Raw genomic sequence first — 10000 nt, forward strand, 5'->3', positions numbered from 1 at the left:
GCTAACAGGCTCTGCTCTGCGATTGGCTGCTTTTTCCCCAGTGCAAGTACATGTCAATAAACAAAAGGCTCGGTCTTGGAGGTCAAGTGGGAGGGTGACCTTGGCTTGGCTAATAGGGTCATCCTGCTCAGCTGTGTCTCCAGGGCTAGTGTAGACCAGGATCTATTCTGCTCTGGTACCGTTGTGATGACGGCAGGGAATACAAATAAGTAATTGACAATATCTCATTCCAACTTTATATACACATATAAAGGTAACCTGTGTCCTTCTTCTGTAAGATAAACCAGTACATGTCTTAGACATTAGGACATACTAGCCTGTGCTTAATCAGGGCTCACCGGAACAATGAAGTTCTACAGAGCAAAACCCAGAGGCCTTTTAACAACAGCTATGTACGAAAATAGGAAGCCTATTGGATGATGTACACCAACCTGTAGATAGAAACTCAGAGACTACACCACACAAAATAGAAATAAGAATGTGTGTGTAAGTTAACACCTAGGATAAGACAGTAAATGAATAGAAACTTTAAATGGCGGCTAAAAGATTTATTAGCCAAATGGTCAAAATGAAACAGTTAATCAATGTATTCCTTACAAAACATACCTTCAACAATGGTGAGTAATATATAGTAAAAGGCACAGCAATCTGAAGATCATTCAAAGGCGTTCATCCTGAACAGAACTCTAAAACTGTCTGTGCTTGATCGTGCAAGAGCTTGTAATACCGAACATCTCAAAATACTGTTGTTGTTACTCTTCCGTATACAGTGTACACAACCCAACCTGAAAGGTAAACATATTAATGGGAGGACATGGACAACACCCTGTCCATTTTCACAAGAACATAATTAAAAAGAAAACAAAATAACATGAACATAAACAGATAGAAATCAAAATCAAAACTATTCTTAACATACCACTCGTTAATGAGCATCAAAAGGATACTAAAACATGAGCATTGTAAGCATTCGATGTAACATTTACAGAAACATGTATTTTAATACCAATGAGTCCTCCTGCTGGCTATGCCAGTGTGTTTGATGTGCGGTCTGGAGAGTTTTAAACCACTAGAGACCAAAAGACCCTTTACTGTATCTTCATGGCCTCATCAGGTAAAACTGAACACTGAGCTGACTAGGCTAGCAGAGTGAACAGATAAGACAGCTCTGCTCTGTTCTGCAAAGTCCCCAGAGCTAGTTAGGCTGTAACAGTCCTGACAGACAGACAGACAGACAGACAGACAGACAGACAGACAGACAGACAGACAGACAGACAGACAGACAGAGAATAGGGCTAAAAGCAAATGGTAGCATGAGTCATTTTGAAGTGCAAAATGAAGTGCGTATCTTCCTTGCGATCTGACAGACTATCCAGGACTGGCTTGAATAGCTGTCTGAGCAGACAGACATCATCTCAACTAAAAACACTAATTAAAGGATTAAGTTCACTATTTTGGACTTTAGGGCCTATTCTGAGTCTGTCTTTAGGGCCTGTTCTCAGTCTGTCTTCAGGGCCTATTCTCAGTCTGTCTTTAGGGCCTGTTCTCAGTCTGTCTTACATGAGCCTGACACGTAGAGACTATAATTTCCCTGATGGCCTCAATACTGAGCTAGCTATTAGCTAGTTAGCTAGTTGTTCTGCAGGTGCTCACTAGGCTACAATGGAAGTGAATTGTTGTAGGTTGTAGTAAAGAGCCTAAGCCTACTTTACCTCTGAAAGACATAGAAGTTCCTGTCTCTCTGCCACCATGCTGGCCAGGCCTTTGTCTAGCTAGATTAGATATAGGAGTCTAATATAAGCAGTCAGAAAAGGCAATCGGTTTACCAAATTAAAAATGGTAAATTGTATAAGGGCCTTGGCCATATCTCTCCTCAGATTAATTCTGTAAAGATTGATTGATGATTTCTATCAAATAATTGATGAATTGTCAAACTGGTCCCCTAAGCTTTTTGGCAGAGGGATGTAGAGTGTGGTTATCTTGTTTTCAGCAGTTTTATCATGTCTTTGAGGAGTGTGGCAGTGATAACAAGGACTTGTAGTACTTGCTGCTATATCCAACCATGTACACAGAGTTCCTTAACCCCCCACATCTTAATTGCTGTTCACTTTTTGCCACTTAATCTGTCTGGTAACCCTTTTTTTCTTCTTACTCTTCCTCTTTTTATAAAATAAATTGCTAATTATTTTCAGCATTAATTAGATTAGGGGAGGGTTTTAAGCCTTTTTCAAAATGACAAGGTTATGAATTTTATGACGGCGTACAGGCATACTATCTGAGGCAGATTTATGTTAGAGAGTTTCCAGCATGTTCAGTCAGCGTCTGGGAATGTGTGCATATCTACCGGGGTGTTAATGAAGTCATTAGCTAGAGTTGCTGTGTAATTAAAGTGCTTCCTCACTAAAAGTTTTTTTTTATTCTTCATAGTTAAAGTTAATGTGCTCGGCTTCTGTGTTGACAGTTATGGCTCCAGGGGGTTGGGGGGTAGGGGGGGAGAGAGAGAGAGAGAGAGAGAGAGAGAGAAGGAAGGGGTGTGAGAAAGAGTAGTGTGATGGAATGGAGGGGATGAGAGAGAGAGACAGATAGAAAGAAAGAGAGAGAGAGACAGTCAGTTATCCCTTTGCCTTTGTAGTGCACTAAAATACTATATAAGACTACTAACTACTTCCAGTTATCCTAGTGGGCTAACAGCACTGAGAAAATGGGGAAAATATGAGCTTCTTCCTGTGACAGTTGGTAATTACCCTAATCACGCAACTTTGATGACGCAATTATTCTCTATCACCCTTTTCATTGCATCAGTTATGCAGTTTGGCTATTTTGAGTTATTATGTGAAATAAGGAACTGACATTAAAAAGTTACAACTCAGTTATAACATCTACCTTAACACCTGACAACTGTCTCTCTCTCTCCAAACGAAGCCCCGTTTTCTGATAGCATGTTGGGTCTTTCTTGTTGATTCCAAGATTCAAGATTATTTTTATTTGTCATATGTTATATATGGTGTACAGTCACAGTGAAATGTTGCTGCTGGCTCCAAGATTATGCTTAATACAGATAAACTAATACTCAATTTACAAATTATAAATTTAAAATGTACAAATTATACAAGAAGTACAATTTCTATACTATATAAAGATAAATATAAGATATATACTGTTCTGGATGGATTATGATTATTAGGATGGATATAGATTATAGTTCCTATGGTCAGGGCAGTGCTAGTGTTGCAGTAACGGGCAATATATCAGTGCTAGTGTTACAGTATGGCTGTAGAGGCAATAGTGTTACAGCATGGTGGCTGTAGATGCAGTAGTGTTACAGCATGGCCGTAGAGGCAGTAGAGTTACAGTATGGCCGTAGAGGCAGTAGTGTTACAGCATGGCCGTAGAGGCAGTAGTGTTACAGCATGGCTGTAGAGGCAGTATGGTGGGCAGTACAGAGACAGCAGTAACTGGGCGCCTCACAGGCAGCATGCGGGCAGCGCTGGCGAGGGCCGGCCGTACCAGCTGGCATTGGCCACTCCGGAAGACAGATGGTCAGAATTAACATTTCTGTTTTGCAAATGGCGCCTAAGCCTCTGTCCTCCGTCCATAATCACAGGTGTCAGAGTCCTACGTCTCAGTTCTCAGGGATCTGTGTATGTCTTGATCTGACACCATACAGATGCTCCCTCTACACCTGTAGAATCAAGTAACAGTGTTTTTTAACAGAGGCTCTCCATTCAGAGAACTACACCTTTTTAATTTCTTAAGTTTATATTGAGATATTTTAAAATGGTAACTTTATACATGACGATGAGAAAGTGTTTCAGTCAAGATCACTTTAGTCAAAATTGACCCATTTATTAGCATGCAATAATATATACAGCATATTAATTTTTTACGCATATGAATTTTGGCGGTGTGATCTGTTCGGGGGGCCCCCTGCCTTCCACGCATGTGGAAAGCGGCAATCTAGATGTTCCCCCCCTCTGGGCCTCCGGGCTGGAAGAGGGAACGGCATCTAGCCCCCTGCCTCTATGACAATCAGAGTGGGCCGCCATCGGGAAGACGCTCGGAGGTAACTCAGCCCACTAAGACCGTCAAAGAGCGCCACAGGAGGACTGCTGTACATTATAGTCCCTGGCCTCCACGTGCGAGCACTTAGTGGAGTCCGAAGGAGATACAGCCTAGTGTCTCTGCCTCCATGGTGACCGGAGGGACCGCTGGATGGCCCTTCGGAGATGTTTCGGCCCACGATCACCACGGAGCGCCACAGAGACTAAGCTAGTGTAATTCCCCGGCTTCCACTAGCTGACGCATAGTGGAATACCAGAAGAATGCAGCAATACCCCCGGAACAGAGAGCAATGACGACAACAGAGACGACACCGACAGAACACAGGCGGAGCAGGGGAGGAGGTGGGACGAGCGCGCAGATACGAGCGATCAGCAGTAATGGCAGAGCGGACGCAGAGCAGAGAACGCAGAAGCAGCGAGCACGCAGATACGAGTGATCAGCAGTAATGGCAAGAGTGAGCAATGACGTGTTTTGACAGAGATTCGGATTCAGTTTCAGGTGGAGATTCAGATTCAGTTTCTGGTGGAGATTCAGATTCAGTTTCTGGTGGAGATTCAGATTCAGATACAGTTTCAGATGAGAGAAGATGGAGATGTGGAGGATCTAGAAGTGTGTAGGGGGAGCACAGATAATCAACTCAACTCAACTCAAATTGTATTTATAAAGCCCATTTAAAACAACCGAGGTTGACCAAAGTGCTGTAGAGCTCCAGAGGAACAAACAATAATAGGTGGATGAGGAGGAGGAGGAGGAGGAGGTAGGAAGGGAGGAGAAGAGTGGAGGTAGGTAGGGAGGGAGGGACAGGGAGGAGAAGAGTGGAGGAGGAGGTAGGTAGGGAGGGACAGGGAGGAGAAGAGTGGAGGAGGAGGAGGAGGAGAAGGGATGAGAAGAGTGGAGGAGGAAGAGGAGGAGGAGGGAGGAGAAGAGTGGAGGAGGAGTAGGAGGAGGGAGGAGAAGAGTGGAGGAGGAGGTAGGTTGGGAGGGAGGGAGGGACAGGGAGGAGAAGAGTGGAGGAGGAGTAGGAGGAGGAGGATGGAGGAGAAGAGTGGAGGAGTAGGAAGAGGAGGAGGAGGAGGTAGGGAGGGAGGGACAGGGAGGAGAAGAGTGGAGGAGGAGGAGGAGGAGGGAGGAGAAGAGTGGAGGAGGAGGTAGGTAGGGAGGGACCAGGCAGGGAGAAGGAGGAGAGCAGGAAGAGGCAAAACAAGGTGGTGCTTAGAGCAGGTAGGGAGGAGAGGAGATGAGGAGGAGGAGGAGGAGGAGGAGGGAGGGAGGTGTGCGGAGGTGTGAACCAAAGCGCAGACAGCAGCCCGCGGGGTAATTGAGACGTGTGTGTTTGCTTTGTGTACCAGATGGCGCAGTGTGCTTCCACTGATAGCTCGGAAAATAATAATTGCATTATTCTGGCCAGCGGAATATTAGCTTTTGGAAGGCGTCCCGTGTACCCGGCGCCGGAGCCCTGCCAGCGCGGCATATGCACGGACGTCAGGGCTGGGGCCGGCCAGGGAAGAGGATGCATCTGGAGTCCAGCTAGCCGCTCATCTGAGTCCTCGCTGGCGCTGGGGAGAGAGGTTTAACCCGTTCCCGGGACCCTGGCGGCGAGGGGGGATATGTTCCGACAAGCTCCGGGGTTGTAAAGCACACGGGGGGGTTGGAGGGGGGGGGTCGGGGGGCGACGCATTCAGAGGCTGACATGTATAGGGGCGCGCCATATGGTTGAAGATCCTTCTCTCTATTGTATATGTGCACGGCTATGTGATTGAGTTGGCGTGTTTCCAGGCCGCCGCCCGCGCCCCCCGTGTGTGTGTGCGCGCGTGCGTGTGTGTGTGTGTGTGTGTATAGCAGAAACATGGCTAGCCTTTTCCAGTGCAGCGACACCAGTTAGCCCCGGCTGCCCCGGCCCTATTCAGCGCTGCGCGGCACAGAGGCTTTTCAATTGTGGAGCTGGAATTGAATGTAGACATCTGCTGGGCTTTAAGTGACAGGGCCCTCCACTATACATAGAGGCCATTTGAAAGCCACCGGGAGCCTGATCCCTCTCCTACCCGCTCCCTGACACACACACACACACACACACACACAGGCACACCGGCGCACACAGGTGCAGACACACACACACACACACACACACACACACAAACCCTGATCCCTTCCCACCTCCCACCATTTTCACCACAGAGGGACCATATGCAAGACCACTCCGACACACACAAACACACACACACACACACACACACACACACACCCTCTGCCAAGTGGGGATGGGGATATTGAATGTATTAGCATAAACGTCTAGCAGAATGTCTGATCACATCTTTGTGCCATCAGTCCCCATCTCCCTTTATCCCTCATCCCCACACATACTCTCAATGCCCTCTTTCACACACACACACACACACACACACACACACACACACACACACACACAAACACGCACACGCAACACATTACCCCATTTCCTCAAACACTCTCCCATACCCTCACTCACTCTCTCTCTCACACACACACACACACACACACATTCCCCCACACACATCCCTTCATTCCCTCACACACAGTTTCCAATTCCACATATCGGCACAGATCAAATTTGTCCCTTTCCCCTTATGGGGAGTAATCCGGACATTTGACACAGTCGCTCTGAGCAAATTAAATTATTGAATTAGCACTTTATTATCATTTTTGTTTCGAAAGGATCAATTAATAATGTTAGAGAATGACGCATTTTCACTTTCTAGTCATTTAATTACTGGCTGAGGGCTATTGTACAAGTCTGACTGAACATGACACACTGTATGTATTACATCTGCAAATAATAGTATTATGAATGATGGGGACATAATATACTGTATTATGAGAAAAATCATTCCGTAGTTTCATCCCTTCATCCGTTTTTTTATTTTTTATTTTTTTGTGTTTCCTTTGTGTATCTCTCGAGGTCGTCCTCGGACGAGCCCTCCATCGGCTGAATGAAATGCGCTATAAAAAATCAAGTTTGATTTGAGTTGATTTAACCCCCTACAGTATCTCTGTGCTCTGCCTACCAAACAGATGCGGTTTAGCAGGTGAGACCCCCCACCCCCACCCCCCGCCACCTGCTCCTGACCTCGGCATCGGATCAGAACCGAACCTCCCCTCACCCATCACACACGACGGGCCAGACTCTCCCGCTCCCCCTGGCTTCACCAGTCTACCAGGGCAGCCGGCCAGAGAGCCGGCTCTAAATGGATAATAAGCATTCTTTTATTTATGGTGTTGTGGGGGGCGACAGAGGGAGGCCATTTGCATGTGGCCTAGCCGGGCAGGGGGCGGGGCAGAGGAAGGTTGTGTTTAATTGAGCCGCCTCGCTGAACCTGCTGCCCCCGCAGACCGCCCCCCCATCCACCCCCCACCCCCACCGACGGGAAACAAGGACAGGCTCCGTCACTCCATCCTGCACACACATGCTCACACACACACACACACACACACACACATGCTCACACACGCACGCACACACGCACACACACACACATGCACACACCACCACACCCCCTTCCCCCCTTCTGCAGAATATCATCAGCCGGCAGTCTGTCTATGATATCTGACCCTGAAATTCCACTGTAAAAAATACTTTGTATTAAATGCTCCTTTCAGCTCGTAATTGATTAGCCGCCACTGTACAATTATGACATTCATATTTTTTACTATATAAGGGGCAATTACGTTTGGTAAGCTTTGCAAATCACACATGATTTGGGGTGTGATACAATAGTGAAATGTTGCCATAGTGTAATAATACCATGTTGAATAAAAAAAATAAAAATAATAACACCTGCAGAATTGAAGCGACGAGCCGCAGTTTGGAGTCAGTACATCTGGAGTCTGATACAAACAGGCGAGTGGATTTAGGTAGGGAGAGAACAGACGAGAAGACAAGCAGAGAGAGAGAAGAGAGAGAGAGAGAGAGAGAGAGAGAGAGAGGAGAGAGAGAGAAAGGGGGGGGGGGGTGATGTACTGCCTCAACGGGGCAAATGCACACCCACACCAAACAACGAGAACATTATCAATTCACAACATTTAAATTGATAAATGCCCACAGCCAAAGACTACAAGGGCACTTTGAAAAGCAAATAAGGGACCTGCTGGAGAAATTGATTTTTCCCCCTGAAAATGACTGCATGATGTATCATTTGACTTCGCTCCATCCAAGTGGCTGACAGAGATAGTGGCGACGGTCCCTAGGGTGACCTTATCGTGCACGCCAGGGCAGGCCAGCCCCGTCCACAGCTGTCTTGGTGTGCACGTCAAGGGGGGGCAGAGAGAGGAGAGAGAGATGGAGGTAGAGGAGAGAGAGGGGGAGATAGAGAGAGAAGCGAGAGAGAGAGAGAGAGAGAGAGAGTGTGGGTGGAGAGAGAGTGAGATGGGGGGAGAGACAGGGGGAGAGGGGGGGACGTTTTCTCTCTGCTCCCTCCATCTGGATATCGGGCCAGGGGCAGTGTGTGAACGAAACAGAAAAAAAAATTGAATAAAAAAAAAAAGAAAGAAAGAAATGAGTTAATATGGTTTGAATGCAATCAGATGAATTTGAAATTAGTATTCTGGAATTGATTATGCACAGTTGATTGTTGTGAAATGCCCTTGTCCTAGTCAGATGTTCACAACAGAGCGATTGTCTGGGCGCAGCCGGAGAGACGAGCTCCTCCCTCCGGAGGTGGAGCTGCTGTGCTGTCGGAGAGACTGCCGGCCTTGCGGGGGTTAGCGTCTTTGTTTGCCGGGAGTTAGGACCGGCAAACAGGACAAGGTCAAACACAGGATTTGTTGTTTTTTTATTATTCTGTGTTGATACTCAGCCGCTGTAGATTCCCCACTCCTCTCCCGGTGTGTCTGTAAGACTCCGGGTCGAGCCGAGCCCCTCTTGTGTGGCGTCGCTTTGTCAGTGCGGCCAGCGGGGCGAGATGGTACATAAAACATGGCGGCGTATGGCGGATATATCCCAGGTTAGTCGCTATTTGGCAGAGCCCAGCACCTGTCTAGACGCAGGGCTTTAGGCAGCTGTCAGAGAAATGTATGAGCTAGTTTCTAAAACATCCCCTGTAGCTGCCTGCCTGCTCTGCCCAGGCTACCCTAGCTGCACTGCTCTCTTCAGCCACCAGGGGGATGGGATTGCAGGGGTCTGGAGATAGAGAGTGGGTTGGAAGAGATTTTAAAAACTAATTAAACTTTATTATGTCTCTATGAGAGTTTTGCATTCTGTAACAGGTTCCACTGATTTCAAAACAAGTGGTCGGGTAGCATTTATGTCTGGATAACAAAAATAGATTGTTCCATTAAACCTTTGCTCTGACACACACACACACACACACACACACACACACACACACACACACACACACTCAAACACACTATACAGGCACAGAGACACCACCACCCTTCCCTCAACACACACACACACACAAACACACACACACACATCCCAGCAGAATACCTACCTATCATCTCTCTCTTGATAAGCAACAATATCCAGATGTATTTCCCTCCGTCAGATCATCTCCAGAGTGATAGGAGCACTCCTTTTGACTCCCGTCTCCTCCCCACCCTTATTAATGTGGGGGATGCTGATGGGACTAGATATCATCTCCAGCGCGCCTCTCCACAAGCCCCGCCAGCCTTTCATCAGCCGGAGGGATCTTCGGGGAGCCGGGGACGGGGGAATAGAGAGAGCTGTTTGAGAGAGAATTCTAGATAAAGTTAGCCTGGATTATTAACTGTTAAACGGCTTCAATTTGGCTCCGCGTTTGTGATGCTGATTTCTAACTGATCTCACTGATGAGAACCGATGGCAATTTAGTTTTAGTCAAAGTCGTTTGGAGACTGGTACTACACTTCAACATGGATCAGTTGAAAAATACGTCTTTGAAACGAAAGTGATGGTGAATTACTTTACAGAGAGACTGGTAGA

General features: G+C 47.0%; 1 protein-coding gene across 1 annotated transcript in view; it reads left to right on the forward strand.

The window, feature by feature from the left end:
• npas3 (neuronal PAS domain protein 3) overlaps positions 1 to 10000 on the forward strand; it is a gene marked incomplete at both ends in the record, with an annotated part of 308298 nt that overhangs the window by 189316 nt on the left and 108982 nt on the right. The gene's annotated exons all lie outside the window — the stretch shown is intronic.

This window comes from Borostomias antarcticus (genome assembly GCF_949987555.1).
Source record: "Borostomias antarcticus genome assembly, chromosome: 5".
Classification (NCBI taxonomy): domain Eukaryota; kingdom Metazoa; phylum Chordata; class Actinopteri; order Stomiiformes; family Stomiidae; genus Borostomias; species Borostomias antarcticus.